The sequence below is a fragment of the Trichosurus vulpecula genome, chromosome X (genome assembly GCF_011100635.1).
Source record: "Trichosurus vulpecula isolate mTriVul1 chromosome X, mTriVul1.pri, whole genome shotgun sequence".
NCBI classification, from domain to species: Eukaryota; Metazoa; Chordata; class Mammalia; order Diprotodontia; family Phalangeridae; genus Trichosurus; species Trichosurus vulpecula.
The window spans coordinates 31,238,855-31,248,863 of record NC_050582.1 but is presented as its reverse complement, the minus strand read 5'-3'; positions in this window follow the sequence as shown (position 1 = coordinate 31,248,863).

Below are 10,009 nucleotides of genomic sequence, written 5' to 3'. Positions count from 1 at the left end.
TCTGGTTCTCTGTAATACACTTAGAGATCAGAGTAATGGTGGGCCAATGTATTAGCCATTGAAAATTCAAAGTAAGCAGAAGGATTTTGGAAAGAAGGGCATTTCTCCTCTTTTATTAATCCCATCCTCATCCAGAAACCACATGTCTTTAAGGAAATATAATTCATGTAGGTTAGTTCACTTAAACAAGCATTTAAGCACCTATTGTATGCCACACCATGCTAGGTGCTAGGAATATAAAAATCAAAATGAAAAAAGAGCCCTTATTCTTCAGGAGCTTGCATTTTCCCAGGAGAATCAATATGTCAAGGCATAAATACCTAGTCTCACTTGTTATTTTCATCAGCTCCCATGGATTCTGTTAGTATCTCTATGCAGGTGATTCCCAAATAACAATATCCATCCCTAATCTCTCTCCTGAGTTCCAGTCCCAAATCACCAGTAGCCTTTTGGACATCTCCAACTAGATCTCCTATAGGCATCTCAAACTCAACATGTCCAAAACAGAACTCATTATTTTTCCTTCCAAACCTTCCATTCTTCCCAGTTATCCCACTATTATTGAGGTCACCACCATCCTCTCAGTGACAGAAGCTCATAACTTTAATGTCATCCTCAATTCCTCACTTAGACTAACACCACATATCCAATCTGTTGTCAGATCATCCTGTTTCTACCTTAACAGTATCTCTCTCGTGCGTGTGTGTGTATATGTAGTGTGTGTGTATGTGTATTTGTATATATAAGATATATGGATATAGATATATAGATCTCTCTCTCTCTCTATATATATATATGTATATATGTATGTATATATATATGTGTATATATATATATATTCATATATATATATATATATAAATATGTTTTCTAGGAGGCCTTTTCTAGTCCCTTCTGCGATTGTCACCTTCTCTCTGAGATTACTTTCCATATATTTTGTATATGTTTTATATTCATAGATATTTACTTATGGGGCAGCTAGGTGGTACAGTGGATCAGCAGGACCTGAGTTCCAATTTGGCCTCAGACACTTACTAGCTATGTGACCCTGGGCAAGTCACTTCACTCTGTTTGCCTTAGTTTCCTTGTCTGTAAAATGAGCTGGAACCACTCCAGTATCTTTGCCAAGAAAAACCAAAATGGGGTTATAGAGAGTCTGACATGACTGATAAAACTCAATGACAACATTTATTTGTTGTCTCCCCCATTAGAATGTAGCCTCCTTGAGGTCAAGGACAGTGTTTTTCTCTTTTGTTGTATACTCAGTGTTTAGCATGATGCCTGGAAGATAGTAGGTGCTTGTCGACTGCCTGAAATATACAAAAAACAAAAAACAAGAACTTTGAGGATGGGGGGAGCCCTAATAATTAGGGGAACAGCAAAGGCTTCATTTCACATATGAGGTGCCACTTAAGCTGAACCTTGAATGGAGCTAAGGATTCCAAGAGGTGGACATGAGAGGGGAAAGATTTCCTGGAAAGGGGGATAGTCTGTACAATGGCCTGGAGGGAAGAGATGAAGTATTGTGCATGTGAAATAGTAGATAGACTGGTTTGTCAGGAATATTGAATGTATGTGGAGGAGTAAAGTGAATCACTCTGGAAGGCCAGATTGGAGCCAGATAGTTAAGAACTTTAGTTCTGCTACATGCAGAAATACTTGCTTTCATGAGAGAAATTTTGTGTCTAGATACCTTAAAAGCCTTTTTTCTTGGGGAGAAAGTTGTAACCCCTCTGCCAGATTGAAGGCACACAGCCCTAAGAGTGTACTTGGGGACACTTGGTACAGTGGACGGAGTGTTGGGTTCCCAATCAGAGAACCCAAGTTCATGTCTCACCTCAGGCATTTATTATCTCTATCATATTAATTCTCTTCCTCTCTTCCAAAACTTCCCCTCTCAAGGCCTTAGTTTCCTCAGCTATAGAATGAGATGATCGTAGGATCATGGGAATCATAGAGTTAGAATTAAAAGGACTCTAGGTCATTGAGTCCAGGCTTTTTATCTTACAGATGTGAAAACTTGGGCCCAAAGAAGATGCAACTTGACCCAAGCAACACAGCAGGGAAGTGTCTTAGACAGAATTCTAACCATATCTTCCTGAATCTTTGTCCACACTCTATCCACTATACTCTGCTGGACTAGATGACTTCTAAGGTTCCTTTCAGCCCTAAATCAATGATCCTCCAATGACACTGTACTGTGTTGATGCAAGATCGTGTTTTCAGAACATCTGAAGCTGGTAGCATGGCATTAGCAGTGCTGCAAAACTACTCTAAGCAAACCAACATTTCAGGTATAGAACCAATGAAGAAGGCAAGGAGATCGCCTGAAGAGGCCAGAGAAACATGGTCTCTTGGCAGTCTCTCTGGTTGTCTCTCCCATGCTTGGAATGCTCTCCCTCCTCATCTCTGCCTACTGGCTTCTCCAGCTTCCTTCAAGTCCCAACTAAAATCCCATCTTCTACAGGAAGCCTTTTGTAGTCCATCTTCATTCTAGTGCCTTCCCTCTTTATTAAATCCTATTTGTCCTGTATGTAGCTTATTTGTATTTGCTTGTTTGTTAGATTGCGAGCTTCTTGAGGGAAGGGGCTATGTTTTGCCTTTTCTGTATTCTCTGTAGTTAGGACAGCACCTGGAATCTGGTAGACACTTAATAAATATTTGTTATTTGATACAAGTGAAAAAAGCCAGATGTTGGTGCTGGATCCTAATTAATAGAAGCAACAAATATGTTTTTAAGCATCTCCCAGATGCAAATCTTGTATCATGGATTTGGGGAGTTGTTTTTAGTCGGCACCTGTGATTTCATTGGTGAGGGAAACTGGAATGGAGGCAATTCAATGGAAAAGTCATTGTATTTGGAGGCAGAAGATTTGGGTTTGATCTCTGCCTCTGCTGTTTGCCACCTATGTGACCTTAAATAGGTCTCTAGCCTCTTCTATGAAGGGAAGAGATAGGACTAGATCTCTGATATTCCTTCCAGCTCTAACGTAGTGTTAGTGATTTTCCCTGCTCACACAACAAGCAAGAGAGAGACATACTACTTGAACTCAGGTCTTCATGACTTCAAGGCTAGCCCTCTGTCACTCCATCTCACTGCCTCTATTTTAGATTTTATTGTGTCAGAATTATTTGCAATGGAGGAAAATATTTCCTGCTGGGACCATCAGGGATGCCCTTTACCCTGGGTCTTCAAGGATTTCAGTAGCTGAATATGGGGTAAGAAAAGACATCTGGGTGGCACCGTGAATAGAATGCTAGACTTGGAATCAGGAACACTTGAGTTCTAGTCTCACCTCAGATATTTACCACCCATGGGACCCAAGACAAGTCATTTCACCTTGCTCAGCCTCAGTTTCCTCATTTTTAAATCAGGGAGGTTGGGCTCAGTGGTGTTTAAGGTCCTTTCCAGCTCTAAATCTATGACCTTATAAGTTGTCTGAGGCCAGCTAGATATAATGGATCAGCACCACTTAGAAGAGAAAACTAGGTGCAGAAGGGAGGAATGACTCACCCCAGGTCACTTTGCATCTTCATGGCAGGACCAGAAAAAGAAACCAGATTTTCACAGTGTGTCCAAAAGCGCTGAGATGTTGCCTGGCACAGAGTGGGCACTGAAGAAATACATATTGATTGTTACTTAAAATTGTGTCCCTGGTAAAGGTCTAAATCAAATAAAATTACTTTTGTAAAAGATTATATGACATTTTGTCTTTGGTGTAGCATTAACTGTATATTTGGTAAGAAAAAGTTACCGCCTCATCCCAGAAATGAAACCTAAGTTCCACACACAATTATCTGCCATGCAGATCTGCTGGGAGGTTCTCTCTCTCTCATTTGCTTTTAGCAGTCACCTTGTAATTTTATTCTCACTCATTGAAATTTTGACTTGGATATTGAGATCTCTCTTAGTGTAAATAAGTTTGAGGATTTAAGCTTAAAATGTGGGCAGTAAAGCTATGTGACTGGTATAGTAGAAAGCTATTGGAAATACACCACTAGGGTACTGGGGTCACTGGCCTATTTGGGGATAGCCAGGCCCTGGCTGTTACCTCCCCACTTCCAGTTACTTACAAGGCAGCACATTTGATTTTGTCTCATGACTCTCTCTGGGATCTGATGAGCATAGACTAGTGGAGAGATAGTCCTTGAGAAGTGATAAAATTAAAGCATATCCCTAAGTTGGTACTGTATTTGGCAACAGCTTGACATACTTTTAAGTGGTGTTTATGGTTGAAGTGTTTGTATGCATATAAATAGCACTATTTCTTTTTTGGGGGTGAGGGAAGTTCCAATGATCCACTTTCTTTCCATCCATTTCTTATAAGGAAATTGGGGAATATCATGTATGAGTTGATTAAAACATGTTGTGTGATCAGCTTCCGTCAGGGTAGGCAAGTGCAATCAGAGCTGAGATTCTAGACGTTGCAAACACTTACGTCTGAGGCTTCTGTTTCAAGTAATTGGAATAAAACACTCAAGAAGAAAAAAGTTAGGGTCTGAAATTAATTAAGTAAACATGTTCCTCAGATGAAAATACTTTCAAAACTCTACCACTTCTCTGCATCGTCTTCTGCTCCCAAATAATCAGTCATGCCTATGTGCTTCTTCTGAGCTGAGGAAACCAAGAAAAAGCCCAAATGTCCCTGTCTTCAACAAGCTTACATTCCAATAAGGAAGATTTTGGGGCTTATTGAAATGGTTGGGGGAGTGCATAATTAGACTTGTTCTTTACGAAAATCTCTGGTGGCTTCTGGAGGATAGACTGGAGTAGAAAGAGGCATGAGGAGGGGAGACCAACTAGGAGATCATAGCAGTAGTCTTCTGATGAGGTGATATCATCATGGATGGCTTTGGGAGTGGAGAGGAAGAAGACTGAGAAATGATGTGGAGGTAAAAACAAGATTTGGCAATGAGCTGCATATGTGGGGTGAGTGAGAATGAGGAGTAGAGTATGACACTGAGGTTTCAAATCTGGGTAACTGGATGGATGGTGGCACCCTTTACAATCATAGAGGAGCTATCATAGGAAGGTAGGTGGGTTTTTAGGGACTGATAATGAGTTCAGAACAGTTGAGTTTGAGATGCCCGTGGGCCGTCTAGTTAGATGTCTCATAGGTAGTCTCCTTGGAGTCCCTGGAGAGTAGAAAGTCTAGGCTGGATATATAGTTTGGACTCTGAAGTATACAGATATTTGAACCTCTGGAAGTTGATGAGGTCATCGAGAGAGTCTAAAGAGGCAAAGTGAACAGGTTCAGTGTTTCATGAGAGCAAACTTGAGGAAAAGAGCAGGTTTGGTATGGTGCAGCTCACTGCCCCCAGGCTAGAGTGGCCATGCCCTTTTTAAACAGCCAAGAGGAAAGGCACATTTGCTAATCCCTTTTACCTCCCCTCCCCATCACACACAATCACAAACACAAACAGCCCTCCTCCATACTTCTTTCAGAAGTCACGTAGTTTCTAACAAAACAATATTTTGACAAGTTAATTGTCAATCAGAAACATATGGATTCACTTTACCCTGAAATGCACATAGGTTTACATATTTAAAAAAATATTTGGCGAATGTTTGAAAAATACTTTGAAACAGTTTGCCTAACTCAGATTTCCTGTCCCTGTTTAGAAATATTACTATTATTCTTCTCATTTCTTTAAATCCCTGGGACCTGCAGAGTCTCCCAGTTCTGTGTGTTGAAGAAAGACCCCTAAGTAGCCAACATAACTTATTGTCACATAATTGGTCAACTCTTGAGAAAGCTTATTGGCCATATATGGGAGAAACTGTGTCAGCAGACATGCCCGCTTTTAAACTGGAGCTGGGTAGTACAATTGCCCCTCAGGGAGAATATACTTCTACTTTAGATCGCCTTTAAATTCTGGAATCGATGACAAGCTTTATCTTAAAAAATTCTGTTTTCCTCTCAGAAGGTGCTTCTTATTTATAATTCACATCTACCACCAAACCATCTCTTTCTCAAGGATTTTGTCCAGTGAATACCTCATATTTATCTTAAGAGTGCCCCCAGTGACTGATGAATTAGAATAAGACAACATGGTCTACAAAGAATACTCGCTCTCTCTTCTATTATATGAATTAAGCATGTAAAGAATTTAGTTAGGTTCCCAGAAAGCTGTGGTGAAGGGTCTTCAAGGGAAAGCCCACTCTGGTCTATTCATTCAGTCATGCAATACACACATGCCTACTTGCACTGTATCATATAGGGAAAATTATCCAGAAGGCATACATACAAACTCATATGAAGACCACAAGAAATACTAGTATTTGGATTATTTCTGCAACTACCACTATCAAAAAAAGAGGCCCAGATAATTTCTTTTTGAGTCTATCATTAACTCATTGTATGACTTTGGGAAAGCAGCAGATGTTTGATGAGACCTAGGATCATGAAATCATGGATTCAGAACTGGAAGAGACCTTAGAGATTACCTTGTCCAACATCTTCATTTTATAACTGAAGAAACTTAGGCCCAGAGAGGTGAAATTACTTGCTCAAGGTCACATAGGTATTTAAGTGGCCAGATAGGGAATTTGGATGCCAGGTCTGGTATTTACTCTCCTGTGCCTGATCCTCAGTTTGCCTGTTTTGCCAGATGATCTCCAAGGGCCCTTCATGTTCTAAAATGCTATCTCTACTATTAGCTCTTCTTCCACTGACACTTGTGGGTCCACACATGACATTAATCAGTTTTGGTGAAGCTATATATTCCCTGAAACTGACAGATGGTAAGCACACTAGTCCATAAAGGTTGAGGCATATCATGGTTTTCTTTTCCCCATATTGATTAGGAAGCATCAGTCAGAACTTACATTTCCTTAGCATTCCTATACCTTCAGGTGGGGCATTGGGGACATGGGCATAAGTTCTGGTGAAAACCTGGAGTGAGGATTCTTTGAGTAGTTGTCCCATCAGTGTGTGTGTGTGTGTGTGTGTGTGTGTGTGTGTGAGTGACTTGTCTTTCCAAATCCTGGGACATTTCCCAAGTATTGTTGCCTGAGACTCTCAGTTTGTTGTCGATCAGGTTTTTTGCTGTCATTTCATTAATCCCACATTTTTTCCTTGGATGCTAAACTGAGCTATATTAGATCAGCCAGACATCTTCACAAGCTCTCAAAGCATAGGCATTACATATTCAAAACAGGACCTAGTGTTTCAGAGCTTCATATTCTCCTATAATTATATGGTTCAATGCAAGTGATTATATCTCTTCTTCAGTATTGGACTGAAAAGTTTTGGTTTGCTGGTTTCCCCATAATTTACTGCCTAGGTATAATAGGCCAGTCTTGCGGAAAAAAAGATGATAAATGATGCTGGCTAGGATTCATAGATTTATTAAATTTCTATCAAACAGTGCAACAAAAAAAATCTGCTTAAGTTAGAAATGGGCTCAAATTTTTTAATCAAAATTCATGAGTCCTGATGCTTGGTTCAGTAGGTCCAAGGAAGGCTTGAATTGAAGACTGATTAAAGAAAATAAAAGGCTTATTTGAAGTAATTTTTCAATGACGGCTTTTAATTGGATGTTAAATCAAATTCTTATCTGCCTTTCTGCAGATAGCACATTAAATAAAATACAGTTAGTGCCACTGCCACTGTAACTGATACCCTGAATAACAATTGACTCCTCACTTTACAGCAAGAGCATGGAAGGACTGCAGTTGTCAGCCTGTCAAAAATTAAGTATGTAAATTAATGCTTAAGCATATGAATATGATTTACAAGAGGCCCTGAGTAGTGTTGGGGAAAATACTGTGGTTTTCTTTTCCCTTCAAGGTTATGGAGTGCTTACTGACCTTTCCAGATTCCATGTGATGGTAGCTATGTGTACATTAGTGAAACTGTGTGTGCATGTACTCACATGGATATTTCTGCCAAGCCTTTTCTGAAGGCTTAAATACTCTTGGGGAATAAATGCTCAGACTCTGCCCCTTCTTCCCATCCATGAATGTCAACCAAGATCTATACTTTCATGAGTGTTTTCTAATAGAAACATTTAGTCTGTTACCAATGATGTATTTTTAGTTATCAGATGGGTAATATAGGCTATGCTGGTTGGCTGAGATGTCCTCCTAACTTAGTAAGATGGCCTCTCTTCTGATGTATAGGCAAATGGACATCTGTAGGAGCTCCCTTAACTTTGAGGTACGGGAGTGCCATTTCATAAATGACAACTCTAACTTTAGTTTGCACACTACGGGGTTCTCTTGCTGTATCTTATATTGTGGGAATGAGTTATACTTTTTGGCTAACTGTATTAACTCTTTCAAGTCATGAGGGAATAGTGGTTCTGCAAATCACTATTCATTTCCTCGTTTATTTATTACTATTGCACTAGGCTAAATGGTACCCTTGTGGCCCAAAAGAGTTAATGGAACTTTTGTAGATTCTCAGGCAACTCCCAGAGAATTTGGTTTGCAATAGCTGATTTTTCTTATGTACATTTTAATGGTACACATTTAGCAGACAGCTCATTAATCTCATGGTTTCTCATTGCCAAGAATAATATCCTTTAAGCTTGGGAAAAGTTCCGATCTCATCTCTTCTAATTTTCCGAGGAACTGTAAAGGATATGGTTCATAGATTTGAAAATGGGGCAGTTCTAGGGGATATTTCAATTATACCTACATCTTTCATTCGTTCCCCACCCCTATTGCATTTGTGTTATTTATCCCCATGTGAATTACTTATAGTTTAATGATTATTCTGAGAATTGGACTGAATGTTGATATTGACACAGGTATTCTATAGTTTGGATTTTGAAGTTTTACTCTGGTGCTCTGAGACATCAGTAACTTAATCAATTTAGGCTAATGGTCCCATTGGAGAAATTCTAAGTTTTCTCTCTACCTGAGAGCATTGACTTTGTATCGCGCTACACTATCTTTTGCAATCCTCTCTGGATCCAATAGAAAAAAAAACTATGAATTTAGTGACTTTTTCAGCATTGAAGGATTTCTCTCTTGCATCTCTTCAGTCACTCCCCTCCCTCTTTCTCCAGCATCTCCAAATATGTTATGGACTTCCCTGTATTACGAGCACTTTCCCTAAAGCACGATATTCCCTGAAACTCCTCTCCTATTGATTTCCTACTTTTTAATGTGAAAAATCCAGACTCTACTTGCTACCTCCATTTCTGCCACCACCTGCTTCTTCTTTAACCCTTGTGCTCTGATATACACAGCACAGTCTCAATTCTAATCACACTAATGGCCAGCATTTGCTTTGAGGTTTACAAAGTACTTCACATTAATTAATTCATTTGATCTTCATAAAAATGCTATTTATTATTATCCCTATTCTACAAAGGAGGACTGTTAGGCTCAGTAAGATTAGGTGTCTAGCTTAGGGTCACATATATCTGAAGCAAAATTCAGACTCAGTCTTCCTGAGTTCCCAGGTTTAGCCCTATTGAAAAACCTCTTAGCAAGGTTATTACTTAAACATGAAATTTAATTGGCTTCTATAAGTTCCCGCCCCCCACCCCCACATACCCCTTGACCCTTGTAAGCATTCTTGTAGCATTTTGTAGTGTGAATCCCTTCTATTTAGAACCTATTCCACTGCTTGGCTTCTTCCTCCTTTCTATTGCCAAATGTGAACTTCCACTAAGACTCTCACCTTAGGCCTCTTCTCCTCTCTTACTTGGTAGCCCTCAAAACCTTCATATGCTACCAAAGTTTTAACACTAGGAGGACCAGACACATCCGTTGGTGCAATTTAAAAAATAATTTTATTATAATTTACTATGATTTCCTCTCAATGTGCAAATGTACTTTAAGTAGAAATAATTACAAATAGATATTGTCATTTCATTTTGTTTGGTTTTTTTGGCAGGGCAGTTGGGGTTAAGTGACTTGCCCGAGGTCACACAGCTAGTACATGTGTCAAGTGTCTGAGGTCACATTTGAACTCAGGTCCTCCTGACTCCAGGGCCAGTTCTCTACTCACTGCACCACCTAACTCCCCCTGTCATTTCATTTTGAAATAAA